This window comes from Eleutherodactylus coqui, chromosome 9 (assembly GCF_035609145.1).
Source record: "Eleutherodactylus coqui strain aEleCoq1 chromosome 9, aEleCoq1.hap1, whole genome shotgun sequence".
In the NCBI taxonomy this organism is placed as follows: domain Eukaryota; kingdom Metazoa; phylum Chordata; class Amphibia; order Anura; family Eleutherodactylidae; genus Eleutherodactylus; species Eleutherodactylus coqui.
In genome coordinates this window covers 116,872,983-116,879,755 of record NC_089845.1, presented here as the reverse complement: position 1 = coordinate 116,879,755, position 6,773 = coordinate 116,872,983, and the positions used below count along the sequence as shown (strand labels likewise).

The following is a 6,773-nucleotide window of genomic DNA, read 5'->3' as shown; positions in this document are numbered from 1 at the left end:
TGGGGGGCCAAACAAGTGAGCCCCGGTTCCCCTTACACCGCAAGGGGGGGGGGCCAAACAAGTGAGCCCCGGTTCCCCTTACACCGCAAGGGGGGGGGGCCAAACAAGTGAGCCCCGGTTCCCCATACACCGCAGGAGGGGGGCCAAACAAGTGAGCCCCGCTTCCCCATACACCGCAGGGGGGGGGGGGGGGTGGAACAAGTGAGCCCCAGTTCACCATACAACGCAGAGGGGGGGGAAACAAGTGAGCCCCGGTTCACTATACACCGCGGGGGGGGGGGGGGGGGGGGGGGCAAACAAGTGAGCCCCGGTTCACCATACACCACAGGGGGGGGGGGGGGCGCCAAACAAGTGAGCCCCGGTTCACCATACACCGCAGGGGGGGAACAAGTGAGCCCAGGTTCACCATACACCGCAGGGGGGGGGGGGGGGGGGGGGGAAGAAGTGAGCCCCGGTTCACCATACACCGCGGGGGGGGGGGGGGGGGGGGGGAACAAGTGAGCCCCGGTTCACCATACACCGCGGGGGGGGGGGAACAAGTGAGCCCCGGTTCACCATACACCGCGGGGGGGGGGAACAAGTGAGCCCCGGTTCACCATACACCGCAGGGGGGGAACAAGTGAGCCCCAGTTCACCATACAACGCAGAGGGGGGGGGGGGGGGGGGAACAAGTGAGCCCCGGTTCACTATACACCGCGGGGGGGGGGGGGGGGGGGGCAAACAAGTGAGCCCCGGTTCACCATACATCGCAGGGGGGGGGGGGCCAAACAAGTGAGCCCCGGTTCACCATACATCGCAGGGGGGGGGGGGCCAAACAAGTGAGCCCCGGTTCACCATACACCGCAGGGGGGGTGGGCAAACAAGTGAGCCCCGGTTCACCATACACCGCAGGGGGGGGGGGGGGGCAAACAAGTGAGCCCCGGTTCACCATACACCGCGGGGGGGGGGGGGGGGGGGGGGCAAACAAGTGAGCCCCGGTTCACCATACACCGCGGGGGGGGGGGGGGGGGGGGCGGCAAACAAGTGAGCCCCGGTTCACCATACACCGCAAGGTAGGGGGCCAAACAAGTGAGCCCCGGTTCACCATACACCGCAAGGTAGGGGGCCAAACAAGTGAGCCCCGGTTCACCATACACCGCAAGGTGGGGGGCCAAACAAGTGAGCCCCGGTTCACCATACACCGCAAGGTGGGGGGCCAAACAAGTGAGCCCCGGTTCACCATACACCGCAAGGTGGGGGGCCAAACAAGTGAGCCCCGGTTCACCATACACCGCACCGGGGGGGGGGGGGGGGGGCGCCAAACAAGTGAGCCCCGGTTCACCATACACCACACGGGGGGGGGCCAAGGGGGGGGCCAAACAAGTGAGCCCCGATTCACCATACACCGCAAGGGGGGGGCCAAACAAGTGAGCCCCGGTTCACCATACACCGCAAGAGGGGGGGGGCAAACAAGTGAGCCCCGGTTCACCATACACCGCAAGAGGGGGGGGGGGCCAAACAAGTGAGCCCCGGTTCACCATACACCGCAGGGGGGGGGGCCAAACAAGTGAGCCCCGGTTCACTATACACCGCAGGGGGGGGGCCAAACAAGTGAGCCCCGGTTCACTATACACCGCAAGGTGGGGGGCCAAACAAGTGAGCCCCGGTTCACCATACACCGCAAGGTGGGGGGCCAAACAAGTGAGCCCCGGTTCACCATACACCGCAAGGTGGGGGGGCCAAACAAGTGAGCCCCGGTTCACCATACACCGCAAGGGGGGGGGGGCGCCAAACAAGTGAGCCCCGGTTCACCATACACCGCGGGGGGGGGGGGGGGGCGGCAAACAAGTGAGCCCCGGTTCACCATACACCGCGGGGGGGGGGGGGGGGGGGGGCAAACAAGTGAGCGCCGGTTCACCGTACACCGCATGGGGGCGAAGCAAGTGAGCCCCGGTTCACCATACACCGCATGGGGGCGAAGCAAGTGAGCCCCGGTTCACCATACACCGCAGTGGGCGAAACAAATGAGCCCCGGTTCATCATACACCGCAGGAGGCGAAACAAGTGAGCCCTGGTTTATCATACACCGAAGTAGATTGCAGCAAGAGCCAAAACACTCCAGGAGTTAGTTGCATCATAGCTGAAGAGCATTGCTTTACAGACCCCTATTGTCAGAGCGCTGTCTTCTGTATCCTTCTGACAGCTGCCGGCTTACAAAGCATGCTGGAAGTTGTAGTTTGGCAACAGCTGGAGAGGCGCAGGTCACGGACGCAACAAAACAAACTAGTTCCCTAAATACCCCGAAGGACAGACAGCAAGCTAATGTCATATCACAGCAGCAACCAAGGTTTAGTATATGTACCGTGTATCTTCTCTCCGGTAGCACCTAAGATTTACTATATGTACCGTGTATCTTCTCTCCTGTAGCATCTAAGATTTACTATATGTACCGTGTATCTTCTCTCCGGCAGCACCCAGGATTTACTATATGTACCGTGTATCTTCTCCCCAACACCACCTAAGATTTACTATATGTACCGTGTATCTTCTTCCCGGCAGCACCTAAGATTTACTATATGTACCGTGTATCTTCGCTCCGGCAGCCCCTAAGATTTACTATATGTACCGTGTATCTTCTCTCCGGCAGCACCCAGGATTTACTATATGTACCGTGTATCTTCTCTCCGGCAGCACCCAGGATTTACTATATGTACCGTGTATCTTCTCTCCGGTAGCACCTAAGATTTACTATATGTACAGTGTATCTTCTCTCCGGCAGCACCCAGGATTTACTATATGTACCGTGTATCTTCTCTCCGGTAGCACCTAAGATTTACTATATATACCGTGTATCTTCTCTCCGGCAGCAAGCAGGATTTACTATATGTACCGTGTACCTTCTCCCCAACACCACCTAAGATTTACTATATGTACCGTGTATCTTCTCCCCAGCAGCACCCAGGATTTACTATATGTACCGTGTATCTTCTCTCCGGCAGCACCTAAGATTTACTATATGTACCGTGTATCTTCTCTCCGGCAGCATCTAAGATTTACTATATGTACCGTGTATCTTCTCCCCAACACCACCCAGGATTTACTATATGTACCGTGTATCTTCTCTCCGGCAGCACCCAGGATTTACTATATGTACCGTGTATCTACTCTCCGGCAGCACCCAGGATTTACTATATGTACCGTGTATCTACTCTCCGGTAGCCCCTAAGATTTACTATATGTACCGTGTATCTACTCTCCGGCAGCACCCAGGATTTACTATATGTACCGTGTATCTTCTCCCCGGCAGCACCCAGGATTTACTATATGTACAGTGTATCTTCTCCCCGGCAGCACCTAAGATATGTACCGTGTATCTACTCTCCGGCAGCACCCAGGATTTACTATATGTACCGTGTATCTACTCTCCGGTAGCACCCAGGATTTACTATATGTACCGTGTATCTTCTCTCTGGCAGCACCCAGGATTTACTATATGTACCGTGTATCTACTCTCCGGCAGCACCCAGGATTTACTATATGTACCGTGTATCTTCTCTCCGGCAGCACCCAGGATTTACTATATGTACCGTGTATCTTCTCTCCGGCAGCACCCAGGATTTACTATATGTACAGTGTATCTTCTCTCCGGCAGCACCCAGGATTTACTATATGTACCGTGTATCTTCTCTCTGGCAGCACCCAGGATTTACTATATGTACCGTGTATCTTCTCTCCGGCAGCACCTAAGATTTACTATATATACAAGGGCGAAAACACATTTACGCGCGTTTTACCGTACTTCTAAGCCCACAAAAAAACATGGAAGCATGTCCCTATTCATTGAAATGGGCAATTAAGTTAAATTAGTTCAATTTCGGGTTCTATTCACTGCGTATTATACAAAACGCTGCGCAAATACATTCGTCTGGCTCAGGCCTTACGCCATTTCCATAACTCTCCCACTCACTTCAAGGGGAGTTACGGAAACAGTTGGGGCAGCAGCTTTGCGATAATGCGTGAAGCGGTCGGGGGAGGGGCTGCTCACGTTAGGATTCTCAGGTCTGTTTAATGTATACATTAAACATACAAGAAAAAACGTACGGAACGCACGCTATTTTAAGCACATGGGAAGGTTTTTCAAACACACGCCTTAAATGGATAACTAGACGTTTCTATACGGTCGCGTCTGACGGTATTTTGACATATACGTTCTTTTACAGTAAACTTTTTTCCTAACAAAAGTTTTATAGTTCAACACTTTTTTTTTCAAAACAAATTTCTTAAAAAGGAAAAACAAAAACATGTTAAAAAGGTATGAAGGCGCCACTTTACACCGCACAAAAAACGTTCACAAACGTGGGGGAAAGTGGGGGGAGTTAATCAAAACTATGTATTTTTGAACCATTCTGGCTGCTGGGTATAAAATCATATGATTCAGGCTGCCTTCCCCTTTAGCGAAAAATCGCGCAATTTTGGAGTGATGCGATCCTGTGAGAAAACGCAGTATTATGAATCGCATTCTTTTCCATGGCTTCCTTCCCATTTGCGACGCTTTCTGTCCTGCGATGTTGCGTGATTTGGGGGGGAAAAAATAAATAAAAATCGATGCCTGCCCATCTTTCTGCATTTTGCGCTTTTTTTTTCTTGCCCGCGTTCCCCTATGGAGCCTCCAATTTATTGCATCGCAAGAACTTGCGGTGTGTTTTTAAAAACTTCTATTGTCTATCTTGCGACAAAATCGCAGGCGGCGGCGATACGAGATTATTCTGAGGTGAGAGCATGGCCGACCCTAAACATCACACTAACAAAAAACCGATTTTATCGCGATCGCCAGTGCGCAGGAGCCCTCATAGTTGCTTAAATCCCATTGTGAATGACCCCCAACAGCGACCAGTACCTCCCCCATGAAACGCTGAGGTAAGATCAGCCCTATGACCTTTCGGTTGGGGCGACTGCTTGACCTCAAGGCTTAAAAAAAGTTGTGCAACCCAAAAACTTTTCCAACTTCTTGTTGCTGACCATTTAGTGGCTCACGGCCCTCGGTGAGCCTCCTGTCGCGCTCCCACCATGTTTTTTACCTTTTCAACTTAGTATTGCGCCATTTTTTTTTTACAGCAGTTTCTTAGTAGTAAAACAAACAAAAAAAAGCAGGCAACCGCGACGGGCAGCGTGCGACTTGTATCGCGGTCGCCGCCGGCTATGTCTTGTGCGATTCGCAACTGAACATCCAACATTTTTGGAATTTTGTGAAGTGGCATCTACGTGGCACTCGGACGCAGCTTGCAACGCACCCCTATCGATGACCAACAGCGCGATACAACAAACACCGCACAACCTACTGGGTAACAGTCTCCGGGCACAGCGTGTTGGCAGTCAGGACCCGCTGGCACAGCATACAATCAGTATCCGGCAGCTTTTGGAAAGTCACACGCCACTCCTGGGCACCTGCTCTCAATGCCCATTAACCAAAGCTGGTACATACCAAACCAGAGCATGGTACAGCCTGCGGGCATCCGGTCCAGCTGGCACACACCGGATTACAGCCATATAACCACTTCTACCACCCAGGGCACAATCTCCTCTCCCACAAGTCCCAACTCCATGGGTGCCAGTCTCTGCCAGTCTCACCCCAAGTAATTCCTCCTGGACTTCTGCCCTCCAGCTCACCCCCCCAGCAGCTCCCGTCCATGATCTCACCCTTGGCAACAGACTTGCCATCCCACCAGCCGCCACCCTCCACTTCTAAGTCTCCGACATGTCCTACCTCAGCACGGCGTCCGCGTTCAGGGCTCCCCGGGCGGACAGGACACGGACCAGGGGGAGTAATCACCCGACTTTAGTGCCGGACCCTCCGGCCGCCGTCTGAGCCATCAGTGAAGCGGAAGTGAGGGAACCAGGGAGGAGGAGGGGGGCGCAGGGAGGGACGCGCGTGCACGGCGCCTCCAACAGCCGCTGTAAACGTCACGCGCGTGCACGAGGAGGGCCTCTGCTGCGGAACAACGGCGGCGCGTCCTGACGTACGGGAGCGCGCCTGGCGTGCCGTGACGTCACCTCTCTATCCTGCCGGGGAGCGCTATAATGCGTGCCCAGCGCTGCGGGGGTTACATTGTGCGCGCTACATTGTGCTTCAGCCATGAGAAACGCTGAGGAAAAACTCGTTTGGCGGAAAACAAAAACTTGCCTTGTTGCCCCTAGCAACCAATCACAGCGCAGCTTTCATATTTTTTTTCAAAATTGTTTAGGGAAAATGAAAGCTGCGCAGTGATTGGTTGCTAGGGGCAACCAGACCACGTTTTCATATCTTTAGTCAGAGGCCGACTCCCGCACACGTTATGGATCGGCCCTCTCCACGCGGTTCTGTTTTGTACTTCCCGCAGTTTGATCATTTGCATGCTTTGATCGTATCGCGGCAGCGTGTTCTTTGGCGCCGGGTCTTCTTCTGCCGCAACCATTATTGATGTTAGTAATGAATTAGCTCACATTATGTGGCCGCCATGTTTAGTTTTTTGCCCGCCAATAAAAACTGATGCCGTCCAGGTCTGTTGTGTTCGTGATCTTGGCGGTCCAAGGAATTCGCAGGAGGTTCAAAAACTCAAGCGGCAGCGATGTTGTTGCAAGAGAAAGCATCGCTGACGCTCAGATATCTCACGGCAAAATTGCGATCACCCGTGTGAAAGAGCCCTAAGGAGAGCACCTAGGAGGGGAATAAGGAGACTTAGAAGGCCTGCCTGCTCCTCAGGGAAATCTATCCATCTTCCTTACTTGCATATAGGAATGTGAAGCACTGGACAATC

The 6,773-nt window shown here is 53.8% G+C and overlaps 1 protein-coding gene across 1 annotated transcript in view; it reads right to left on the bottom strand.

Moving 5' to 3' along the window:
- The window catches only part of RNF19A (ring finger protein 19A, RBR E3 ubiquitin protein ligase), a 94,257-nt gene extending 88,359 nt beyond the window's left edge, over positions 1–5,898 (bottom strand). The window contains exon 1 of the mRNA XM_066578384.1: positions 5,744–5,898. The gene's annotated coding sequence lies outside the window, so the exon portion shown is untranslated. The remainder of the gene's footprint in view (positions 1–5,743) is intronic.
- Between the last annotated feature and the right edge of the window lie 875 nt (positions 5,899–6,773).